The sequence below is a fragment of the Dipodomys merriami genome, unplaced genomic scaffold, assembly GCF_024711535.1.
Source record: "Dipodomys merriami isolate MVZ:Mamm:240054 unplaced genomic scaffold, mDipMer1.0.p SCAF_568, whole genome shotgun sequence".
Lineage (NCBI taxonomy): Eukaryota > Metazoa > Chordata > Mammalia > Rodentia > Heteromyidae > Dipodomys > Dipodomys merriami.
The window spans coordinates 248307-275746 of NW_027206144.1; the positions used below are offsets into that span (position 1 = coordinate 248307).

Consider the following 27440-nt stretch of genomic DNA (forward strand, 5'->3'; position numbering starts at 1 on the left):
GGCCATATTTTTTCTGTGCATGGCTTTCCCTGCAAGGCCTGGGGATCTAGGATCCCAGGAGGAGCTGTAGATCTAGTGGCTGCAACCCAGCCTAAGGTGATCAAAGCTGAGGCAGAGTTGCCACGACCTGAATTCAAGTGCCATATTGAGAAAAGTAAAATAAAAAAAATTAGCTCCCTGGCTTGCAATTCACGCTGTTTATTCTTCCAGGCTTTGGATTTGAACTCAGGATCTGGGTAAATCTGTAGCAATGTGGATGAAGGGGATGATCACCATATTGAAGATAAGAAAGGTAGGCCTGCCAGGCGCTCATGGCTCACGCCTGTAATCCTAGCTACTCAGGAGGCTGAGATCTGAGGATCGTGGTTCAAAGCCAGCCCGGGTAGAAGAGATCGTGAGACACCTATCTCCATTAAACCACCAGAAAACCGAAAGTGGCGCTGTAGCTCAAGTGGTAGAGAGCTCGCCTTGAGCTGAAGAGCTGAGGGACAGTGCCCAGGCCCAGAGTTCAAGCCCCACGACTGACAAAAAAAAAAAAAAAAAAAAAAAAGAAGGAAATGGGTCTATAGTTCTCTTTTTGATGAGACCCTGACTGGTTTTGGGATAAGGGTTATGATGTTTTCATAGAATGAGTTCTAGGTAGTAGTGCACTTTCTCTTTCAGTTTCATTGAAGGGCTATTGCTGTGAGCTCTGCTTTATAGGCCTTGTAGAATTCTGCTGCAAATCTTTCTGGTCCTGGGCTTTTCTTAGATGGAACTTCTCTTATTGCTGTTTCTATCTCAATGTTTGATATGGGCCTGTTAAAATATTTTAACTCATCTTGGTTTAGTTTCAGCATGTCAATATTTGCCATGAAAAGGTCCATTTCTGCCAAATTCTCAATCTTATTAGCATAGTTTTGATAAGTATTCCCTTTTAATGTTCTGAATCTTGGTTGTTTCTCTGGTGATGTTTCCATTCTCATCTCTGAGTTTATTTATTTGGGTGAGTCTGCTTCTTTTCCTGATAAAATTTGCTAAGGGTCTGTCAATTTTGTTAATTTTGTTGAAGAACCAACTCTTTGTTTTGTTGATTTTTTCTATGGTTTTCTTGGATCCTAATTAATTTAATTCTGATTCAATTTTAATTATTTATTTCCATCTCCTGGATTAGGGTTTATCTTGCTGCTCTTTTTCAAGGAGGTTCAGATGTCTCATTAAATTGTTGGTTTTAGATGTCTCCAATTAGTTGATGTAGGATCTCCAAGCTATAAACTCGCCTCTGAGTACTGTCTTTGCTCTGTCCCAGAAGAGCTGGTAATTTGTGTGCTCATTTTTGTTGAATATCATGAACATTTGAATTTCCTTTCTAATCTCTTCCCTGACCCAGTGATGATTCAACAGTGTGTTATTTAGCCTCCATGTGTTACAGGATTTTCTTTGGTGGTTTTTGGTGTTGAGTTCTAATTTTATTCCCTTGTGGTGTGAGCGGATGCAAGGTATAACTTAAATGTTTCTGAATTTGGACAAGATTGCTTTGTGGTCTATTTTGGAAAATGTTCTATTGCTGCAGAGAAATATACTCATTACTTTGCCCATGTAATCGTAACCCCTTGGTACAGTATTTTCACAATAAATAAAACTTCAAAAAATGTTTATCACTTATTATAACTCAAATACCAAGCGAGAGTTATTTTATATAATCATTACAGATATCATTTTATCACTATCATAAAACAGAATAAAAAGACCAGTCCCAATTATTACCTACCTATCATTATCCTTAATTCCTAATCATTATCTAAATATCTTAAACAATCTAAATAGTCATGTCTTTAACATAAACATAAATATTCTACACTTTTTACTTAAAAATTTCCAGGGGCATGCATTCATGTCTCTAAGAAATGTTCACAGAAGTTAAAAAATATTTTTGTGAAATTAATGTGAGACATGTTGTTGTTGTTCTTGTTTGCAAGTCCTGGGCATTGTCCCTAATGATTTTGTGCTCAAGGCTAGCACTGCACAACTTGAAGCACAGGGCTAATTTCTCTTTTTGAATGGTTAATTGGAGAATACGAATCTAACATATACTTTTCTGTTTGGGCTAGATGTGAAAACAATTGTTAGATCTCAGCCACCAGAGGAGCTAGAATTATAGTCGTGAGGTACCGGCACTTGGTTTGATGATTTTTTTTTTAATTTTAGTTATGTTTTAAGATATTTGTTTCACTATAATGCACATAATTTTATACATAAATTCATATATATATACATATGATAACAAATTCCCTCTAAAAATATATGATTTTCTACACATAACATTTATACACACACACACACATATTTCTGAATATATACACTCCCTCTAAAACTTTTATGCTACTATTTTTTACCCTTTTCATTTCAAAGATATAGTCTATTTTTCCAAAAGTTTCCTAGAGTAAAATGACATATTTCAATAGAGAGTAGAATATATTATTTTCAAGGTAATTTTAAATATACACATGATGTCATAGTAATATTTATAGTATATTACTTGAAAAAAATCTGTTCCAACCCTGAAATATTTGTGTGTAATGACAGGGAGAAGGGAAGTTAATTCATACTGATTAGAAATGTGCAATGCTTCAAAAATCTGTTCAATAATTTGTTATAATCACATAGTCAAGCTACCTGTTATGGTTTAATTTTTTTTTTGTTTCTTTATTTATTCAAAAATTTAACATGGATGCATGCACAGTGGTAACATTAAAATTATTAATCAAAATACAAATAATAAAAATCATAGACATATACCAGACTTTCAATAATTAGCACTTATGATGCTAATAATAATTTTGTTGAAGATGATGATGACCAGAGTGACCTTGATAATGGCAATGTTATGATTAAAAAGGAAAAATTTTAGACATCTTTGAATTTAGATTTCCCACATTTAATACATAATAATAAACAGTGTTGGATTACATACAATGAGAATAACAAGAGGAGAGTTTCAATATCAAGAAATAACAATCAGATAATCGGATGAGACAGTAAATCCCTAATGTTATTCTTGCAGTCTATTTAATGTATACTCATTTTCTTGGTGATATTTTTTTCTTATAAATAAAATCGTTTATTTTAACATGTTTATTATCACACATAGATAAAATGTAATAAGCTGAGCGCTTTGTTATCAAATGATCTTGTTTGTTCTAGCCTTGGGAAATTAGGAGAAAGCCTTTTACCACCCACATAACCAGTAGCTTAGTTATATATCCCTAGAAGGTAACAACACATGTCTCAAACATGCTTCACTCATTAGGCAGAAAACACTATGGGGAAAAACATACTTTGTAAAAAGTTGTTTAAGACTAGGTGACCAGTGATGAGTACATGAAACAGACTTGTGTCAAGGGCATAAAAAGGAGTACATAGAAATCATATTAGTGCTGGGCGCCAGTGGCTCATACCTGTAATCCTATCTACTCGGGAGGCTGGGATCTGAGGATCACGCTTCAAAGCCCCTCCCCCCAGGCAGGGCTCTATCTCAGGTCCCGGGATGGACCTAACTCTCTATTGGCTCACAGGCTGATGTACTCACCATGACCCATTCATCACTTTGGTTTGCTAGGCCTTGAGTTCAAATCCCAGCACTGTCAAAAGATGAACACTGATGTGAGAAGCCAAGTGAACCTCCTCTTTTCCTGTGCTGTGAAAGTCCTGATTCTCAGCTAGGAATGGAAGATGCTATATAGGCAACTCTATAGCCATGGAAACAGCTTGACATCCATGTCAGCACAGTTATACCTGCCACCATACTCAGTAAAATACACAATACCTCCATGAATTAGACACAAATTACGGAGAAGTGCACCGAACGCAAGATGCTATTCACACATGTATATCAATAGAGGTCCTATGTTTAAATTATGAATTTATGCCCATCTTGGCCCTCTCTGGTGCTCAATGTCAGGTCCTGGAAATGTTGTAGCTCCTCAGTTGCTCACAGGCCAGTGCCCTCACCTTTACCCTTTCACAAATTGGGCCTGCTAGGTTCTGAGTTCAAATCACAACACTGTCAAAACATGAATCCTGATGTGAGCAGTACATCAGTTCACCTGCTTTCCTGTCCTGTGAAAGTCCTGGGTCTCGTCTAGGATGGACAAGGCATAGGAAACTCTATAGACATGGGAATAGGTTGTCATGAATATCAGCACATTTATATCTGTCATCATACTCAATAAAATACAAAATGCATCTCTGACTAAGACACACAATAAAATAAATAACTAAACTGAAAGCATGATGCATTCCACACATGTATGTAAATAGAGATCCTATGTGTAAAATAGGTGGGCTTAGGATTTTTGCCGGTGTTGGGCTTCAATTCAGACACTGGGAGCAGGCCAATGTAGTCTTCAAGGATGATGATCTTCCCCTTCTCCCACAGTGCAACAGAGTTACCCAGACCTGAGTTCAAATCCCAGCTCTGGCAGTAAAATGGGGCAAATACGGAACTAGGGTGTTTCCTTCATAATTTTTTTTAACAGAGTCAGAAGTTGAACTCAAGTCATGGCAACTCTGCTTCAGTTCCGATCATCTTAGGCTGAAGCCTCTGGACCTACAACACATCATTGGATCCTAGGACCCCAGGGCTTGCAGATAAAAAAATAGCCACGAAGGGGAAAAAAAAATTGCAGGAATTTCCACCTGGCGTTTTTATGTTCATTTTCCTTTGCATGGTGACCATGCTGGGTCCGAACTCAGCGGCCTGCAGAGTGAAGGTGACCTGGAGTGGCTGAAGGTCTGCTGGCTCTCGCGGAAGCCCAAGGGTGTCAGGATATCGCAGACCTCAAGGTCAAATCCAGGTCAGCCCCCCTCCATTGAGGGAATGGCGGGAGATTCTGAGATACTCTTTTCCAGCACTTGGAAGGGTCGTGGAATTCGATCAATCTCATCTTTGAATGAGTACTTTCTGCAGGATGCACGTAGGAAATAATAGGCAAGACTCATTGTGTATCGATTATTTTCAATGAAGAGTTGATGAAGCTTGACCATAATCATCACAGTCATGAAATGGAAGCATCAGGAAAGATAAAAAAATCGGTAGTCATGGGGTATATTGGATTCCATCACAGGTCGCCATCTCTCCTACTGTATACAAATATGCATACTACCTTCAGCTTATGAAGGGATGAGTATTGTGCTCTCCCCCTCCCACTCCCGGGCTCAATCTCAGGTGCTGGGAACAGCTTAGTTCCTTATTAGCTCTCAGCATGGTATCCTCACCTTGACCCTTTCTACTGTTGGGTTTGCTAAGCTGTAAGTTCCAACCTCAACACTGCCAAAAGCGGAATGCAGATGTGAGAATCCAATACGTCCACTTGTTTTCCTGCCCTGTGAAAATTCTCGGTCTCAGCTAGGATGGAGAAGGCTTAAGCAATGTTATAGACATGGGAATTAGTTCTCATCCCTGCCAGCACACTTATGTCTCTCATCATAATCAATACAATACAAAATTCATCCCTGACTAAGACACACAATAAAAAGAATAACTACATTGAACACATGATACATTCCACACATGTATTTAAATAGAGATCCTAGGTGGGCATATGATTTTTGCCAGTGAGGGGGCTTCAATTCAGGCCCTGGGAGCAGACCTGACCATGTAGTCTTCCAGGATGGTGATCTTCCCCTTCACCCACAGTGCTATAGTGTTACCCAGATCTGAGTTGGAATCCCAGCTGTGGCAGAAAAAATGCTGTGAATTCTGAGCAAAAGTGGTTTATTATTTTTTATTTTATTATATTTTTTTTCCAACCAAGCAATTTGAACTCAGTTCATGGCAACTCTGCCTCAGCTTCCATCACTTTAGGCTGATGGGCTGCCATGGACACATAGCCGATCCTGTGATCCTAGGTCCTGAAGCCTTGCAGGAGAAAAAAATACCCTCACTAAAAATAGCCGCAGGATGGATTTTTTTACATTTTATTCCTTTGCATGGTGACCAACCTGGGTCTGAATGACAAGGCTACAAGTTTACTTCACTTTGCATTGGCCAAGGCTAGCAGGCTATCGTGGAAGCCACAGGCCCATATGTCATCGAAGGCCCTGATATTGAATCCTGGTCCTGACACATATCAGTGGGGATACTTCCCAAGAGACTTGTTCCTATGCACGGGAATAACGATGGAATGTTTGGAAACTCATGATTGAAAAAGTTTCCGCGGGCATCGGTCTAATCTAAAATGGGATGCAATGATCCTAGGACGTTGATTGATCTTAATGAATGGTTTATTAAGCATGAAAACAATACTATTCCTTCAATGGCAGCATAATAAATACCTAAGAGTTGGTAGAAATGTAGTTGATGTAATTGAATCCTAAGTAGATGTCTCTGGAATTCGATACAAATATATATTTATTGGTATACTGCCACCTGCCTATCCATGTATGGTTATTTTGTTCACCTCTGTGGCTCAATCTCAGGGTCTGGGAACTGCCTGGTACCTTTCTTGGCTAGAGGTTGCCGTGTTGACACATTCATTCATGAATTGTGTCTGCTAGGCCCTGAGTTCAGATCCCAGCACTGCAAACAATTGGATTTTGGAATAAGAAGCCAACTGTGACACCTGTTTTCCTTTTCTCTGAGTGTCCTGGCTGTCAGACATGATGGACAACATGTCTACAAATTTAGATACTATGTGATGGGATGTCATCAGTATAATAAATTTAATGCATATCATCACAGTCAATTAACGGTAAATAATTGAATAAAACAAAAATACAATCAATAACCACAACAAACAGGATATGGACTGAACATCTATAGGTAAATAAAAATTCTATCTTTACAATGAATATAAATAGTATGTTTTCCAGGGCTGGGCTGGAATTCAGGCGTAAGGACCAGGCGGGACTTTCTTGTCTTCAAGCATGGTGAGCTTCCCCTTCGTCCACAGTGCTACAGAGTTACCCAGACCCTGATTTCAAATCCAATGCCTGGTAATAAAAAACAGCGTGAATTGCAAGCCAGGGATCTATTTTTTTTTTTTTTTTTGCAAAGCAAGGTCTTGAACTCAGGTCATGGCAACTCTGCCTCAGCTTCCATCATCCTAGGCTGGGGTGCAGCCACTGGAGCCACAGACGATCCTGGGATCCTAGATATCCAAACCTTGCAAATGGGAAAAATATGCACATAAAAAAAGTGTCAGAGCCGGGTGCCGGTGGCTCACAACTGTAATCCAAGCTACACTGGAGGCTGAGATCTGAAGATCGCAGTTGAAAGCCAGCCCGGGCAGGAAAGTCCATGAGAATCTTATCTCCAATAAACCACTAGAAACCCGGAAGTACTGCTGTGACATTAGCAGTAGAGTGCTCGCCTTGAGCTGAAGAGAACAGGGACAGTACCCAGGCCCAGAGTTCAAGCCCTATGACCGACAAAAAAAAAAAGTTGCATTATTGCATTTCTTCCTTTGTACCATGACCATCTGGGTCTGAATGACAGGGCTCTAAAGGGTACTTCATCTTGCATTGCTGAAGGCTGGCGGGCTATTGGGGAAGACATAGTCCTGCACAGGAACATAGGTCTAGAGTTCAAATCCAAATCATGACACTTCCAGATAGTGGAAGATCCTAAGAGACTCGTTCCCATCCATAGGAATAACGATGGAATGTTATCAATGTCACAGTTGAATGAGCTAATCATGAATGCTACTCGTATAAAATTAGTTATCATAATTTCAGTAGACAGATTTTATTTAATATGAATCATTAAATGAATACTCTGTCTTACAGGGATACAATAATTTCAGGACCTTGATTTACTTTATAGTTTATTAAGGATTAAAACAATAACATTAATTACATAGAGGCATAATAAATACCCAAGAATTGGTAGAAATGTACTCTATATAACTGAATAATGTGTAGACATCTCTGGCACTCTATAAAGATATATATTTATTAGCATAATGTCATCTACATGTCAATCTGTTCTTATTTTGTCAACCCTAGAGACTTGATCTCAGATCCTGGAAACTGCCTGTCAGCTCAATTTGCCCCTGGATGGGTGCTGACACTTACCCATTCATGAATTTGGCCTTGTAGGCTTTGAGTTCAGACACCAGCACTCCCAAACAATGAATAATGGAGTAAGAAGCTGATGGTGACAGGTTTTCTTTTTCTGTGAAATCCTGGGTAGAATACATATGCAGTGGAATACATATGCAGACCTATATCCTATGTAATCAATGTAATAAATGTTCTATGTGCCATAATAGTCAATAAAATAAATGGCTAATACTTGAATAAAACAAAAAATAAAATGAATAACTACACTAAATGCAATAGTCAATATATGTGTCTAAATATAAATAATTTATATAAAATATACATTACAAAGATGTTTTCTAGTGCTGGGGATCGATTTCAGGCCTAAGGAACAGACTTGAATTTCTTAACTTCACGGAGGTGAGCTTCCCCTTCCCACACAGTGCAACAGAGTTACCCAGACCATGAGTTCCAATCCCAGTCCTGGCAGAAAAAATGGCACCTTCATACTATGTGACACCAAATTCGTAGATATTTCATTATGCCTCCATTTAATGAATATAATTGTTTAAATGATTCATAAAGTGTTAGTTAAAATCGATCAGATTCCTAGGATATAATTGTGTATAATTTTATGCTAGAATCGTTCAAGAAGTCCCCATTCAATCATGACATACATCACATTCCATTGGAATTCATATGGATAAGAATGAATTTCTTAGGATCTCCTGCCATTTGGAAGTGGCAGGAACAGGATTCAAACTGTGGGCTCCAGCTTCAATCAATTAATCCCCAGAATAGGGAACACAAAGGTCTGTCCAAGAACATCAGCAAGACCAATGATTAGGCAGGCACCCGTGGCTCTCAGCAGTCCTCCTTAATGCTTACAAGTCTGTGATAGGAGGATCATGGTCAAAGTCACCCTAGACAGGAAAGTCCTTGAGACCCCAATCCAACTTCAGTGCCAACAAAGCCAGAAGTAGAGCCGTGTGACTCCAGAGGGTGAGGGCTAGCCTTGATCAAAAGCAACTCATGGACTGTGCCCAGATCCTGAGTTAAAGGTCCGGGACTGGCAACAAACAGACTTACAGAACAACCTGTGCAGCCATCCAGCTAAAGCAGGTCACCTTCTTGTCCCCACTGGATTGGACAGAGTTTCCTGGGAGAGCGGCTGCTCTCATCTTGACTCTGCCCATTCTGCCTGCATCACAGTATTCTGGTCACACCCCCATTATTTCATGATTTTTTCTGACCAATGGGATACAAGAATGGCGGCCACAGCCACATTCCACGCTGCCCTGAAGAACCGGGATTCCCTCTGATGGTTGACACCACTACCAGCAGTTGAGGAAGGTAGAGGTGGCTAAGTGGTGAGCAAGAGACTCCAGGCGACTTTGGAGTAGAATACGAAATTGACCTCCTAATCAGTGAGTGGGAGAAGAGAGGATTTCCCAGAGCCTAGGAACGTGGCCAGCCTATCTTTCCCAACTCAGTGCTCAGATGTCTGAAACAACAAGACTCCATGAGAAAACTATGGGGGGCATGAAACTGTGGCCAGAACACCAGTAGAAGAATCCTCCTGACAGACCTGCAACATTCAAGAAAACAAAGAACATGAAAAAGGGAAGGATCCCCAAGGCAAACACCACTGGAGAGCATGATTCAATGGAGGGTCCAGGCCAAAGGTGATGCCCACCACGGGCTTCCCCTGTTTTTGGACACAGTCACAGCCACGAGGTTCCAGAGTGTTAATCCTCCTGATACCACCAAGGATCTGCAGAGGTGCTACCGACATCTGGTGCCCACCCTGGACCCCAGCAAAAGAAGAAACCAGGCACTCTATGCCGAGATCCAATCACTGAAGCAGGAAAAGACAGACCTTCAGGATCAATGGGAAAAAGAGAGGGAGAAGATAGCCCAGGTGCCTGCAGCACCTAAAATAGAGCTATAGATCCACAAGGCACCCATACAGAGTTTGGTTTCGGCAGAAAGCAATTTACAATCCCGCGTGTGTGCAGCAGGCTACTGATGAACAGAAAGGGAGCACGAAGCTCTCACCAGCTGCCTGCAGGCTGCAGAGCAGTGCATGGCCGAGCTGGAGATGTTGGCTTCTGTGGTCAATGATCACAGAATGAGACTGAAATGTTCTACAGCTGCATGATGTGACCCTTCTGCTCAAGGAAAAGGCCAGAAGCTTCAATGACTTGAAGCAAGTGAACTCAAAGTTATAGGAGAAGCTGGAAGTGCTCTGGACAACAGGAAGAAAGGAATCCGCAAGTTCCAACAAGCACTGGTGGAGCATGAGGTACTGAAGAGACTACTGGACAATGTGAGCTGACTAGTGAGCACAGCGAATCTAGAGAGAGACACCTTCACAGAAGACCTGAGCATTGAGAGGTCCACGTGGAAGGAGGAGGCCCGGCAGCTGACCCATCAGGTGAACCAACTGACAGAGGAGAAGGAGCGAGGGGCGAGGCAGGTGTTCTTCTTAGAGAACAGGCTGGAGGAACCATGGCCCATCTCAGGCCGAGTGGCAGTTGCAAGCCCACGCCTACTGCACGCAGATGGAGTTGAAAAACCGGGAGGAATAACTTCACATCCAGGTCCAGGAAAACCAGAGGCTCCATCTCCAGAACCCGGAGCAGCAGGAGCAATGGTGGAGACTGGAGGAGAAGGCCAAGGATTGGCAGGAGATCCCTGAGACCCCATGACGCGCAAATGTGTGTGACGGACAGCTGGAGGAGCAGCTGGCCCTGCTGTGGGACGCTCTCCACAGGGTGAGCGGTGAGAAGGAGCTCGACAGCATCCTGGAAACAGAGCAGGTGGTGAAGAAACACCTGGGGGAACACCTGGTTCACACAGAGGAGAAGATAGAGGAATGGAAAGAAGTGGCTGAGAGAGAAAGAAAGCCAAGCATCTCATGACCAGCAGGAGCAGTCCCTGGCCCAGCTGCAGGAGCTCAGAACCACCTGTGAGCAGCACACACCTCCAATTAGCAGCTGAGCTCCAAGAAGGATGCCCTGCTGCAGCACCTTAAAGAGGCAGACCCAACTCCTGTAGCAGCTGAAGAAAGTGCATGGCACGAACAACTGGGGAGACCATGTGGTTCCCCCAAAGTGACAGGACACTCTGAAGTGCCTGAAAGCAATCAGACCACAGGAAGAGCGACTGCAGGCCCAGCTGAGCTTCTTCCCTTCCCTGGGGAAGGGGAATTCAAAAACCCTGGAGAAGCAATAGGTGAGTAGTCGAATCCCCCCATAAACATGACCATTGCAGAGGATGGAGACAATCCCCAAACCGAGTGGGATGTGAATTTGTGAGTACTCTTAGTGGCTGAAATCCACAGGGGGAAACTCCTGTAGCAGGAGTGGCAGGCCTGCTGCGGTCACCCGGTTCACCTGGCAGCTCAGTTGCAGAGAAAGCTTGAGCCACAGACCCTCCATCCCATGAGCTGGCACCACAGCCTGTGTGGGGATGGGGAGCGGGACACATGGTCGTCCAAGAAGAAAATCTACTTTGTCCACGACCTTTCTGATGAAATGGACTTCCAGAGTCCAGCGGGTGATCTTCAACACAGATGCAGCCAACTGTCGGCACACATCGTACTGTTGAGGAGTCCCTCATGGCATGTAAAGAGCAGATGTTCATTCGGGCTGAGCTGTGTCAGAAGAAACCTGAGCATGTGTACCAGCTGTCCTAGGAGAAGATGGATAAAAGGAGAGAGCTGCGGGAGCCGCTGTCACTCCTCACAGGGGAAGACATGGATAATGGGCTCCAGATGCCAGCACAGGCTGAGCCTCCTCTCACTGCCACTGCATTGGATGCCTCCAGGCTCCAGGGTGGGCGAAATGAGGGAGGAGCAGAAAGGTTTTGAAGAATTGCCACTTCAACGCAGTGTGGAAACTGCCAGAGGAGAGATCGAGGTTCCCAACCCCATAGAGGACTCCCCCACAAAGCACATCCTGATGCAGCTGCCCCACATCCAGAGCCACCCACAGCTCACAGACTCAGGTGAGGAGCGCTCCCTCCCTTTCTTCGGTAGACTGATGCAGATGATGACTATGTGACATAATGACTCTCCAAAGCCTCAGCAGCCACTATAAGTAGGTGCCAGGTAGCCTTCTCTCAGGCCTCCATCTGCTGGGTCATGGGAAGGGTAAACTGCGGGTCGGGTAGGGCAAAGGCTGCCGGGAGGTTGCCCATATTCAAGGGACATCTTATGGCCTATTGGTGGCCAGGGAAGAGGGCCATGTTATGCTTATCACAAAGAATAAATTGTTTTCAAAGGGAAAACAAGCCTCCAATGAAGATTTGTTGTTCCAGTCCTGGGGATTGAACTCAGGTCTTGGTCACTGTCCCTGAGCTCTTTCTCTCATGGCTAGCACTCTACCACTTGAGCCACAGGGCCGCTTCTTGTTTTCTGATGGTTCATCGATGATAAGAGTCTCACACACATTCCTGCCCAGGCTAGCTTTGAACCGTGATCTTCTAGATCTCAGCTTCCAGAGTAGCTAGGATGACAAGAATGAGCCACCAGTGCCCAGCATTTGAAACCTTTTAAAGGTGTCTTGGCGAGTCTGTAAAAGGATACACAAAGGGCATGGATAGACTTTGACACAATCAAGGAGTTGGGATGGGGAAGGCTGACCTTCTAGCCATTCTGTTCCTCCCCAAAATTAAAGATTCCAGGTGGTGTTAGATGCATCAAACACCTAGGCCAACAGCCACCAGACTCAGTGGGGAAAAGGTAGAGAATACTCAAAGATTGCAGTGTAGAAATCTTTGATTTTCCATGCATGTCCTGTGTGTGTATGTGTGTGTGTGTGTGTGTGTGTGTGTGTGTGTGTGTGTGTGTGTGTGTGTGTGTGTGTGTGTGTGTGTGAATTCAGGGCCTAGGCTCTATCCCTGAGTTTTCTTGCTCAAGGCTAGTGCTCTGCCACTTGAGCCACAGCCCCACTTGCATTTCGATGGTTAATTTTAGGTAAGTCTCAAGGACTTTCCTGTCCAGGGTGGCTTCAAAGCATGATGGGGGCCCAGGGAAACAGGAGTAAACACAATCCCTATGGTGGGCAACTCCTGCCTACTCGTGGCCACACGTGGAACATGCATCCTGTGCTATCGTGGGGGACTATCCTCCGCTAGAGTTCAAATTGGGGAAGTGACCAGGGCCAACCTGACTTTCAATCACCCTGAGTGCTGATTCCAGAGCAGATCTGTTCCACCCTAGGCCAAGAGAGCTCCAGGAGGCCCTGCTCCCAGGGGCACAAGAAAGTGAGAAGTCAGCTCCAGGCCCAGCTAAGAGCCTTTGCCCATGGGCACCCCAACTTGGCCTTCCTGATTACCATAAGGCCTGTCAAAGAACAACCTAAAAAAAACAAACCAAAATTGGAGCTGTGAATCAAAGTGGTAGAGCTCTAGCATTGAACCAAAGAGCTCAGGGACAGGGACCCAAGCTTTGAGTTCAAGACCCCCAGCTCACCTTCCTCCATAAAACACACATTAGCTAAATGAGAACTAGTAGAATTTGTGAAGTGTTTCTGAAGAATGGTGATACTGAAGAAAGCACCCTAATTCTAATGACAGCTGAACTTGTGACATACAGGTATGTGCTGAATCATTCACAGGTTACTGTTTTCTGGGTCCTTCCCACATAGCATGTTTTTTCTGAGTCTTCAAACACCATGCTGTGTACTGAGTCATCCCAAAGGGTGCTATGTTCTGAGTCCTTGAGAAGAGTGGGCTGTGCTGGGTTTTTCAAAGGGTGCTGTGTGCTTAGTCCATTACACAATGTACTTTATGCTGAGTCCTTCAAAAGTGCTGTGTGCTAATTCATCCCAAATGGTGCTATGTGCTGACCCCATGAGAAGGGAGGGACTGGTGAGTTTTTCAATGGGTGCTGTGGCCCAGTCCTTTACACAGGGTACTTTTGCTGAGGGCTTCAAAGAAGGCTGTGTGCTGAGTTGTCCCAATGGGTGCAATATGCTGCATCCTTGAGAAGAGAAGAATGAGGAGAGTGCTGTCTGCCGAGTCCTGTAGACTGTTTGCTCTGTACTGTCTTTCAAATGGTGCTGTGCTGAGTTCTTCCACAAGGTGTTATGTGCTGAGTCCTTCAAAATTGTGCTATGTGCTGAATTTTTCAAAGGGTGCTGTGCACTGAGTGTTTTACACAGGGTGCTACATACTCAGCCCTTCAAAGTGTGGTGTGTATGGAGTCTTAACCCAGGGTGCTATGTGCTGAGTCCTGGGAAAGAGTGCTACGTGTTGAGTTTTTCAAAGCGTGCCATGCACTGAGAACTATACACTGCGTGCTATGGACTCCTTCCTTCAAAGGGTTCTGTGTGCTCAGTCATCCCAAAGGCTATTATATGCTAAGTCCTTCAAAGGGCACATTGTGCTGAGTCTTTTACTCAGGGTGCTTTGTGCTGTTTTTTGAAGTATGCTGTGTGTTGAGTCATCCCAAAGGGTGCTATGTTCTGAGTCCTTTAGAGGTAGTTTTCCCCAATAATCTCTCTCAGTCTTTCAGTCTCTGTCTCTGTCTCTGTCTCTGTCTCTCTGTCTCTCTCTCTCTCACTCACTGGGTCACTGTGCATGTTCTTGATATGTGTAGTGGAGAGGCTTGGAGGAGAGTCACCTCTAGTGGTGGGGCTGAGGGGAGATTCGATCCCCTGAGCAAGTGCTAGGGTTGGCGGGGAGTGCTGAGCTGATGTGAGGCTGTAATTCCCATGGCCTAGAAGCCTTAGGGCCCAGTCAGGGCTGCTCTTGTGGGAAAGGGTAGGGGGCAGAGCCAAGGGGAAGAGCGTTCTGGGCAGAGGGGAGGAGGAAGCAGGGCCCAGGGGCCACACTGTGGAAGCAGCAGTGGCCAGGGTCTCGCAGGGGTAGGTGCACCTTCGCAGAGGGTGTGAGGCATCCTGCGAAAGGAGTGGAGGTAGAGAGAGAGAGAGCAGAGAGGAGCGAGTACAGGCACGAGGGGAAGTGGCTTCATATGCTCCGTTTGTGGATCAGTAGAAAAATAGCCAAAATGAGAATAAAGGCAACAAATGTACAGCCAAGAAAAATAGAGTTTGAATAAAGGTAGAGTCAATAAAGGTGCAGCCAAGTGTATAGGACGCCTTGAACCAACACCCCCTTCCTGCAGGCATGCTTCCATGAAGCTTATGCTTTGTCTGGCACGATCTCTCACGCAGATTCAGCAGGAGGTGTCATGGCATTTCTTCTTTTTTAAAAATTTTTTTAATTGAAGCTCATGAATGTCTCCATGCACAGAAGAGACAAATCTAAAGATCATCCGGAAAATGACTGGAAATGTAAGAATAAGAATTGGGAGAATTGATCTGACAATGGCAATTATAACTATTACACTAATCCAATCCAGAGGATTGAGGGCCTCCTCGTTATGCTTAAATAATGCTTCCAAAGATTGTAAAATTTTTACATCTAAATGAGCTTTACTACCTGCTATAATTTTGTCCTGTAAAGATTCCATAACATGAGAGATATCTTTATCTCTCCAAACTCCTAACAAATGCTTTTTGGTGGCATTCCAATTAAAAGAAAAGTTATATTTTAGAGCAGTAACACAGATATATTTAAAACTAGCATGACATTTAACTGAGAGTTGTGTTTTTAAATTTTGAACTTCCTGACCTATAACCAGAACCACTTCCTCCAGAGCATTTATTTACATTTCTAACTTTTTATCTATAATTTGTTGTTCTGCTAGGGCTAATGAAACATTTTTGCTTAAATCAGTAACAAAACGAGCAGTGTTTACTTCATTTACGAAGGCTGCTGTAGAAATCGCTAGAGCTAATTATTGTTATTAGAGCACTAATTCCTAAAATCAAGGCCTCAACAAAGCGTTTTGGCTGCAACATAATATCCAGAATTTTCAGCATTTGTAAAGCAGAATTTTTAAACCAATTGTCATTTTATAGATCTACAGGTAACATTACATATGAAGGTCTTTTTAAAATAAAAATTACAGAATAAGTTTTATCTAGAGAAGAAGTAAGACAATTAGTAAAAATACAATCCTTACAGCTAATATAATAAGATTTTCCTTGATTAATAATGATTAAATTATCTAGTTTTCCAGCTAAAATTCCCATAGGATATCCCACACATGGTCTTACCCCAATTGCAGTACTCTTAGTTTCTTTGTGCTTTTTCAGTAAAATCATGTTTGTTGCTGCAAAAAGTCTGAACAAATCCAGATGAATGCCCATTTTATTGTGAAAGGGAGAGTGACTCACCAAAATGGAAGCCACCCACCCTGGAGTGAGCCATCTTTTCAGGGGTTCCCCATGAGTATCAGGAGCATAGCCATTAAACTTTCCTGAATTATGTTTTAAGTAGGCAGCATAATCATAATCAGGGTTACCAATGGAAAAATCAAAAATACTATCTGGTGCCCCATAGGTTGTAAAAAACAGGCCTTTTGAAATCCACATTCCCACAATTATGGTGAGGTAATTAATACATCCCCAAACTGATCTTTGTCATGATATTTTTGTAGGCAGTTACCTAAATTTTTATTCCTCTTGGGAATGAAAAAGGATTCATTATAAGTATGAAAACCTAATATGCCAATTTCCCACATCAATCTTTTTTTGAACTTTTTATCATTGGATTGATCATCAGTCAAAAAAGTTCTATAGTTTATAGGCAAACACCCGGGGATATTTTCTCCTGATTGCGTTATGCAAATTGGAGTGGTATCTGTCATTCCTTCATAATTAATAGTTTGAGAAGTCATATGAGAATTAGAATAGTCCTCCAAACTCCCTAGCAGATCACTATTATTTTTCATTACTTGTATTATATCCTCATCTCCCCCATCCCACGGGATGTAGAAGAGGAGGATTAGGAACATATGCCCAGTATTGTTCTCCTGAAACAGACACTGCCTGCACAGCAATAATGGCAAGTATAGCAAGAAACTTAATTTAAACAGTGATAGTCTTTCCTGTAGAAACAACAATCTCCCCCGCAGAATGAGTGAGCTTCTTAATTTGTTCCCAGGTTGGTGGTTGGGCTTCTTTTGTTGCCATGGCCTGTTGAGGAGAAAGGTGAAGACTTTTGAGCTTGTGCATCGCCTTCTTCATTTCTTGCTTCTGGGTTTTTATTCGCCTGGGTTTCTCTTATTTTTCTAGGGCACACGAGTCGGGTGAGATTCCAGATGGGTGACTCGGCATCCTGTGGAAACACACATGTATACCCTCTTCCCGAGGTGATTAATACATCTGGCCCTTTCCTGGTGCCTGTGAGCAAATCTTTCCTTTTAACTTTTGGCTGAACTTTAAATCCAATTTCGCTCCAATGTTTTTGCATAAGTGTAAGGTTTTGTTCATTAGTATTAAGGTGATTATTTACAAATATGGTTAAAGCTAAAATTACAGCAATAATTTCCGTCTGTTGCTCTGAAATGTCAGATGCCCTTTTAATAATAGGGAAGTGGTCTGGAATGTATACCACTGAAGTTCCATTTGATGACCCATCAGTAAAAACTGTTAGAGCTCCTTCTAAAGGTGTTGTTACCACTAATGGAAAAATGGTTTTTACCTCTTCCACAAAATTTAATAAAGGATATTGAGGAACATGAAATTTTATTTGTCCTGTATAATTTAATAATGCTAATCCCCAATTCTCATCATTCTGTAATAATATTTTAATTGTTTTTTATTATAAGGCATAATTATATTATTCATTTCTTTCTCAAATAACTCTCGGGACCTACTCCTTGCCTTGACAATGAGTTGGCTGCACAAATATACATAAGAAGCTATCATTCTTGTCTGACTGTGAGGCAAGTGAAGCCATTCCAGGACTCCATCTTGCCATAAACATCTTTTATGTGTATAAGATGTCTTTAACATTATAAAATCCCAGTCTTTATTATAGTCCAATTGGACCACTTTTGCTTGTAACTTTTCTTCCACCAATGAAATTTTTTCTAACATTATTGGAGTGAATTGTCTCTTAGATTTAGGATTAGAATCCCCTTTTAGGGCTTCAAACAATGGGTGTAATTCTCCTGTTGTAATTTTCAAGTAGGGTCTAACCCAATTTATGTTTCCTAGTAATTTTTAAAAATCATTTAATATTTTAATTTATCTAGCTTGAAACTCATTTTTGTGACATGATGTATTATATTTCCTAAATAATTTAAAGGTGTATTATGTTGAATTTTATCTGGAACAATAAGCAAACCAAAGTTGGTTAATTGCTCAATGGTTAATTGTTAAAATTTGTTCTGTTAAATGTTTACTTTCAGCAGCTATTAAAATATCATCCATATAATGAATAATATAAGCATTAGAAAATTCTTCCCCAGTTTTTTGTAAAGATTTATCCACAAATTTTTGACACAATATAGGAGAATTTTTCATGCCTTGTGGCAAGAACTTCCACTGATATCTCTGCCAGGGCCTTTTCAAATTACATGAGGGCACATGAAATGCAAATCTTTGAAAATCATTAGGATCCAATTTTATTGAAAAAAATTCCTGAAAATCAATGATTATTGTATAATGTCCTTTAGGAATAGCAACAGGAGATGGAAGTCTTGGTTGAAGAGCCTCCATATCATGCATGGTGTTATTAATGGCTCTGAGGTCTTGTAACAACCTCCATTACCCAGATTTCTTTTTAATTACAAAAACTGGAGTATTCCAAGGGCTATTGGATTCCTCTAAATGTCCTTTCTGTAATTGCTCATTTACCAATTGATCTACAGCCTGTATCTTCTCTTGAGTTAGGGACTACTGATCAACCCACACAGGCTGATGATTTTTCCATGATATTGCATCAGCAAACTTCTCATCAGCGGCCTCTTTGAAAAAAATTTGTACACTAAAGGAATCTGCAGTAACTAATTTTAGTTCCATGTTTTGCATAATGTCTCTGCCCCATAATGTAAGGGCAAAGCAGATACAATATAATGTTGAAAGTTTCCAAATCTATTTTCACACTCCCACTTTAAAATTTTTGAACTTTGAGCAACATTGTTAGCCATACCCAATCACATTAATATAGATTCTGTCTTCATAATTGGCCAGGATGAGGGCCCATCTTTTCCTACAATACATGTTGGGTCTGGCCCTGTGTCCAAGAGACCTTTAATTGGCTTTCTATCCACTTTTATAGTTTTTATGGGTCGGTCCTTAGAAATAGATTGTACCCTGGCCACAGTTTCTGTGGAACTGAAACCTCCTGTACCTCGATCTTCTTTTAGGATTTGATTTGGAAGATGGACATAATTTAAAATTAAGATTTGAGCTTTTTTTTGATCCATATGTATTTGCATATTTTCTTTTAAAGACCTTACCATTACTTTAATTTCCCCTTGATAATCTGCATCATCTACTCCTGGTAATACCTCAAAATTTTCTTATAATTTGAGCTTCTACCAACTATCAAGTCCACAGTTCCTTCAATTACAGGACCATAAACTTGAGTGTTTATTAGCTGAACACCATACATGATAGAGATAATGTAATCTCTTTTTCCTGCCAGATCTAACCCTGCACTTCCTGGAGTAATTCTTGGCAAATCCCATACTGTAAATGGGGAGACAAGGGATTTAATGGATCTGATCCCTTTGGGGATTTTTGTGTAACAGTAGGTGTTTCCCCTCTTTCGTTTACGGGGCTGAGGGAGCACACCTATTCTTGTTTTTTGTCTCCTTTTCTTCTGCTGTTAGGAAAATTCTATCCTTATGATATTTTGATCTACACTCATTTTTCCAATGATTGCGTTTCTTTCATTATGGACAAAGTCCAGGCGCTTTACCCTTTTTATTGTTACTAGGTTTATTTTGCTTTTGTTGACAATCTTTACTCATGTGTCCTGACTGGCCACATGAAAAACAGACCCCATTTCTGGCCTGAGGTCATTTCTTATGTAATATTTGTTCATAAGCACTGAATGGTTCTCCTTTCATTGCTGCAGCATATGCCATTCCTTGAATGACTGCTGGTGAGGCATCTATGCATGCTTTAACATTATCTTGCATTGATCCCGTCAGTAAATGTAAAGTACTTAATACATAACTTTTCATACTGGTTACCTCCTCCCTCATTTTTCTCACAGTTTTCCTTCTCCTCAATACCTCTCAGAAGTTGTTATGTACATTTCTCATATATTGTCTTGTGAGCATTGCTATTGCATTGGTTTGCCCTTTGTCTTTTTTCTCACTATTTTGTTTTTCCTCTTCCATTCCCTAATTAAGGTAAATGTATACACAAAATACAGGGTATCAAAATCAAATACAATAGAGGATAAACCATACGGAGAAAACCCAAAAGAAAATAGAAATCACATACTACATTAAAAACAGCAACCGCAAGCAAAAAGCCTCTGTTTCCATATCTTGGAGTTCATTTTGCTCTGCATCAGCTTATATGGTAATATATATGCATAACAAAGCCACTGGAAAAGAATAGTTGTATGGATACTATATCATGAAAACAACGTTAACTGTTTCTGATGGTAAAGGTGGAATTAGGATTGGTGAAATTGCGATTCTGATAAACTAATCTCAAAAGAGTTTTACAATTATGACAGGTAAATTTTAATTCTTCAAGATTTTTAACAACTTAGCCTATTAAGAAAATTTAAAATTGCCTGGGAAAGAGGCTTTCATGCAAAGAAATCCATGGAGACTTAGTGGAGAGAGAGCAATGTGGGTGAAGATGGCTCATTAAACTAAACTAAACAAACAAACAAACCAATAAACCTCAGAAAACTTGCTGGGAATCCTGTAGGTTCCCTTGAAAATGTCCTTACCCAGGAAATATACTTTCAGTTTGTAAAACAAGGTTGTAGTGGAATTTAAATTCAAAGTTCTTTAAAGAAAAAGACATGAAAATTTGTGATTTGACCTTTAATTACCAAACTGTAATTCTCTGAAAAATATATTTTGAGTCAAAATATTTAGAGAGAAAGTGCCCTGCACAATGAATGAATGTATTAGGTTTATATTATTCTGTTTGTAATTCTTTCCACACTGTCTTTGCACATGAAGCACTGAAACGCAGAAAAAAAAATCTAATAGGATAATTCAAACCAATGATTTCAAATTTCTAAGAAGCTCACAAAAAATAATATCCTTATTAAGATGAGATAGTGAACACTTCTCTTATTACATAAGCCACAAATTTTGGGATCAGAAAAGAATTGAGGAAATGGAAAAGGTAACAAAACTCTTCTTAGAAGCTCTAGCTAAACATATTGGCTTCAACAGTGGAGAGAGGACAAAACTTTATGATATAGATTCTCTTAATATTTTAGCTACCTAAAGTGATTTTACAGAGCCTATTTGGCTCACTACGATGCAGAACAGTTTGAATGAAGACATGAAAATAAATTCCACATCCGAATGAGGCAACTTAAAAGAGTTTTAAACGAGAAAACATGAACATGGAGCAATGGGGGAGGCCTTATAGTCCTTCAGCTTCCCTAAACTTGAAGCCAAGAAGCCGTGATTAATCGGAAATCAGGAAAGAGCTAAGAGGAGGACATAGAAGTAGGACATAGAAGCATTGTGCTTTGTAACAGACACTCATCCAAGGTATGGGTGATTTAACTCTATTCTCCTCGATACATCTTGTTGAACAAATGCAAGACCAAGAGAAAAATAATCAATTGAAATAATTTTGCAAAGAATAACTTCACTTTTCCTGATATTTTATCTAAGGAGAGACTTAAGAGAAAAGATAAAAAGTGGAGTATACTTTGGTTTCGTCAAAGCATCTTGTTACCAAAATATATTTTTGAGGTTAGAAACGATTGCACCAAAAAGTGGACTACTTATTTTTGTGGGCAATTTAGACACAAAAAGACTTTCAAGGTAAAAAAAAAAACAAAAAAGTAAAGAAGTATAGCCAAATATTTGTGATCACGGCTTCTTGGACTGGTTTTTTGGAGACAAAGTTTACATTAGAGTTTTTCCTCATTAACATAGAAGTTGGGTATTCATGACAACCAAATTCAAGGGGGAAGTTTAATGGACTTGCTAGGAAAGTACATAGAAAATCCTAAAGTGGTGCTGTAGCTCAATAGGTAGAGTGCTTGCCTTGAGCTGAAGAGCACAGGGACAGCAGACAGGCCCAGAGTTCCAGTCCCACGACCAACAAAATTAGTAACAGAAACTGAGAAAATCTTGATCGTTCATCTTATATAATGGGTGGGAGTAGAAGGGTAAGAAGAAATCTAAATGGTTCTACATCTATGGCCAGGCAAATGTGTTAGTGATATTCTTGGTGATAAGGATTACAAGTGAAAATGATGGATTTAGGGAAAAAAACTCTCTGATAGTTCTAAAGTTTATATTAAACAGAGGCAAAGATTGATCTCTTTAGATATCATCAAAATATCCATGACCATGAATATGAAAAAGAATGATAAAATTGGGGGCATTATTAAAGGGAAGAGGAAAAGAAAAGTTATGACATAAGTGTAGCAATGTGAGCACCAATGTTGACAAGATTGGAAGAAAGAGATAAGGAAACAAGAAAGTAATAAAAACAGATTTACAGAAGTAAAGAAAGGAAAGAATTCGCAGGAAGAAATGGTCAAAACTGTTACAAAGACATTGAAGGAAATATGCTATTTGGATTTGAAAACTAAAAGGACATAGACAAATTCAATAAGAACAATGTTTTGGTGAACTGGTAGAGATGTAAGTAGTATTGATGAAATTTTGAGATATGAATGTGAAGCCATAAAATTCTAGATCCATGAATTCAACAGATCTTTTTTTATTTTAAATGTTGGGAACAAATGTTTTTATCCTGACCTTAGGAGTATTATACAGATGTAACTGTCTGTGAATATTTTTGAAGACTATTTAACCAGGAGATTATGGATTGAACTATAGCACAGACAAACCTAATTTGCTCTACAGTTCCAATGAGTGACCCATGTATCTACATCACTTTGCGATTTTACTGAAATATCGTTAGATAGGTTTGGTCATCTTATCAGGCTATTCATTATAAATGTAAGACAAGTAATACCAAGTATAGGTTGAACATACAGTTTTACTGATGTTACTGAAGACTCCGCAATTGATTCTTCTTTAGAATAGAAAATGCCTCAATAGCCATTGATACGTCATAACTGCCATACACTCTATTTAAATATAATTCTTTTTAGGGATATCTCCATGCTGAAATAACCTTCTCAATGAAACTGCCACACATTCTTATATGTAGGAAGTGCTCTTATAAACTTCAAGCTTTTATTGGATGGAAGAGTTCAGACATTACCATCACCACAAGGATTAAATGTCTAAAAAGAAAAGACATTTTTAATGCCTTTCTTTCATTTTCTGATACACATATGCATGTAGGGAAGGATTCTGATATAACAATAATACAATGGTGACTTGTAATAACACAACATCTAGGATCTAGTGTTAATTCAGTTACTTACTAATTAGCTCCAAACTGTGTGGATATTTATATTTCTCCTGGGTAAACTAATGAGCTCCAAGAAAATGTCCCTAAGAGCCTTTCAATTCAAATATCACTGTTTGTCTCAAAATGCCTTAAATTCTACATCTTCAAATGTTGGCATACAGTTATATTTTGGAACTTTTCTCCTCAGAGAGTAAGTACTACCCTATTGCTTAACATGGACAAAGTACCTTCATAAATAGACTGTGTGTTTGCAAACAAGAAGTGGTAGCTGAACAATATTTTTAGCAGTTTGTACAGATGAAATGGAAATAGAGCAATCAAAAGGAACATTCAAAAAAGACAAAGGCACAAAATAGAATATGCCAATTAAATGCTGACGTACAATTTCAAATAATGTGCTCAGGTGTGAGGGTGTGTTCAAAGTACACCGTCAGACAATATAGTTGGATATCTTGAGAAAAAACTACATTAAACTATCATGGAATTATCATACAAGTAGAAACCTGTTACGCTGACTCTCTAATCAGTTACAGCATCAGCAATTTAGGGAGTATTTTCCAAGAGCATACTGAGAAAAAGAGGGCTCATCACAACTAGTGTTCAGGTTGAACTAACAACAATCACATAACGTTTCTTATAAGTCTTCATTTATTTTAGAGCATTAAAGTGGGAAAAAGCCAAATAAATATTTTGCATGTATCTAAATTAAGTGGGACGTATTATATTGGTCTCTCTTTAACTTGGAAGTTATAGGTTATGTCTTTCTATACTCTAAGTTGGGACAATGATCTGCTTTCAGTTATTTTCTTCTCTTCCCCTTCTTTTGCCCTTCCACTTAAAGAGACATACTTGAGCTTGCATTTCTAATTTCAAAATTATCTGAATTTCTCCATACTTCTCGCAGCCTCCTATATCTTTCTCAAGGGAATATCTTCTTACTGCCATTTTTTATCCCATATGATAATGGATATGTTCTTGTCTAATTCAGTGCAAGATACACATTAGACTCATCCAGATATCTCAACACTTGTAGCACCATAAAATCTTATCTTACTTAGAAATCAAGATTTTAGTATGTCTGGGGAGCTGACATCTGTCATTTTTGAATGACCATAATTAATACTTACATGCAAGCAGGTTTTATACCAATATGCCTCTCAGTAGATCAATGAATCGGCATGTCCATTGAGGCGCTGTGGGCTGTGGCAGGGACAAGGAAGAAAAATGGTTGGCTACCCTCGGTTATTAATCCTTGGCCCCGGGGCTGGCAGGATAGAGAGTTTCCCTGCATAGGATAAGCATTTTTATAGGAATTCCTTTATTGTCTATTTTTAATCTACACACTCTTGCACAGTGCTTTCCTTTTTACATTTATGGCAAATTCCTGGTCCTCTCTTGTTAACATCAGTAGCCTTTTTACAATTCTTCTTTACATGTCCCGTTTGACCACATCCAAAACATTTTAGATTAGATGGTTTGTAATGCATGCCAGGTAGTGAGCATAGTTTCAGCAAACCACTGAATACGCCGGGATTCGGATGTAATTTCTTTACATGCCCTTATATGTAGTTACATCCCCAGATTCTTTAATAGGCAATAGGGCTCGTCTACAGTCCTCATTAGCATTCTCATAAGCCAACATGCCCAGTAGTTGTTGCAGTACAGCCTTGCCCACAACAGTATGTTCCAAGGTCAGTGTCAATCATGATAAAAATTTAACATAGGGTTTATTAGGTTTTTGAATTACTCTAGTCCAGGAGCCATAATGCTCTCCTGTCAGCTGAATCCTCCCCCATGCCTCAATACCAATGTCTCGTAACTGCTCATGGATCTCTTCAGGAGAGTTCACTTGCATATGAGCATCTGCATATTGTTCTGTCCCACTCAACATGGGACAGGTTATGACCTGCAGGTGTGGATTATTGCTCTGTGCATTTTGTCTAGTCCTTTCTGTATATAACTCAGTAAACCAGATTTGCCATTGTAGGTATTCAGGTTCCGTAAGCAAGGCTCTACAAAGCATCTTCCAATCCTCGGGAACAAAATTATTATAATGTCGCTGATGCGCATTAAGCAATTCCTTAACATAATGAGACTGAGGACCATACATCACTGCCTTCTTTAGTTTACCAATATCATCGACAGCAACACCGTCATATCTGGCTGGTTGAGCAATACCATTCATAGGAGGTGGTCAAATTACAGGATACGAAAAAATAGGCATTTCATCATCAAATTCACTGTCTGAGCCTTCTGTTTTGTGAGGGAGTGACGCGGTAAAAATTACTTCAGCAAGCAGAGGAGCCGAAGGCTGTTTTACTTTCACTTTCTCAGATTCTCCTTTCACTCTGCTAATTTCTAACTCCATATGTTGTAATCTTGATAAAATCAACTCCATTTGCTCAGACATTCTATTTATGCTTTCAGTTTGTTCCTTTTCAGCTTTCTTTACCTCTGTTTTTTTCTCTGTTAATTGTGATGCAGCCTTATCTATTGTGTCCTTGACTTCAGAGTCCAATATAAAATCTACAATAGAAGGCGTGGCCTCTTTCTTTAAGTCCACTATTAATCTTTTCTCATTTAAAGCTTTAAAAATGCTATTTAAAATAGCCCAAATGGACCGAAATCTATCAGGAATCCTTTCCCCTTCTCGAACAGCTCTTTCTACATTATACTTTACTCATTTCTAATTATCAACATCTAACGTCCCTTTGTCGGGGAATCAAGGATTCCATTCCCTAACTACATTAATACACATTTCTATGTCAAAAGAAGAAATAGTTACACCATAAGCAGCAAGTAAATATTTTAGCATATGTAAGTATGGAGTAGACTTAACTTGTCCCATCACCATGTAATTAAAAGTACTTACCTGAATATCCCTTCCTGTATTCATCACTGCAGGGTTCCTGTTTGGGTGCCAATTGTCAACGTCTCAGGCATTGGGGTCCCTGGGTAAGGGTCGCAAAATCACCAGGACACAGGGGTTGCAGAGTGCAAATAGCAATTGCCACTGCATGCTGTGTTTTATTGCTAGTGGGTATTTAAGGACAAGCAAGTATTATCTTTGCCAAGATTTAGTCAGGAGACATTCACACAAAGAATTTCAACAGATACAATTTTGCTTAAACTATGTGATAAGTCTTTGTACATTTTTATCTAAACTATTTTAGAGAAAGCTCAAACCACTTCCCCATACTCAGGAAAATGCTTGACTAGCTGTTCGTCTATGCTTAAGTAAGCAGAAGAGCTACTTCCTCAGCTCCCAAGAGTCTGACAAGAGCTTTGAGATAGAGAGAACATGTTCCCTCTATCGCCTGGCATGCCAAGAGCTTTCCACATACACAAACACAGTCCTCAGATAATCCTGAGGCCGGAGCCTACATCATTCTGCCCCTCCAACACAGACCATGAGGCTTCACACAGATTGTCTCACCTACTCTTCTATTACTTTAAGCAAAAACAAAGCAAAGCAAAGCAAAGCAAACAAAATAGACTTTATGGTTAATTATGCTGCTATTAAAGATTCCAGGCAGAATTATACTGTTAAATGATGATAGTAAATATGTTTTGTAGATACTCATCTCACATGTGTCACAAAAATATCCATGCATTCATAACTAGAAACTTTGAAGTTAAAGTTTATTAATGAGGTGAGTTTCATTAGGTAGCCAATAAAGAGAACACCACACAGTATTCAGTCAGGTAAAGAAGTTTATTTACTGAACTGCTGCCCATGCCATACATGGTGGAAATGCATGTTAAAAAAATGGAGCGACCCAACCTCGGGCAAGGATGTATCTATGTGAAAGACCAGATGAGGTGTGGCAGTTTGGGGGAAACTCTGGCCACACTCGATCTGGATGTGACTTCAATTTCCGGGACTCAACTCTGGTCAGATGGAAAGTGCGACCAGAGGCTGACCAGGTTGTGACTTAACAGGATCTGGAGGTGGCTGCCTCCAGGTGTGCCAGACACTAGGCAACACATAAAGGT

The 27440-nt window shown here is 40.2% G+C and overlaps 1 long non-coding RNA gene across 1 annotated transcript; it reads right to left on the reverse strand.

Annotated features, from left to right (window-relative positions):
• Positions 1-17041: 17041 nt before the first annotated feature.
• LOC138812360 (uncharacterized) lies at positions 17042-26586 on the reverse strand. Its single transcript, XR_011367604.1, has 3 exons — positions 26317-26586; positions 24572-24644; positions 17042-17217 (listed from the first exon to the last, which is right to left on the reverse strand). It is a non-coding gene; the product is annotated as an uncharacterized lncRNA (long non-coding RNA).
• Positions 26587-27440: the final 854 nt, after the last annotated feature.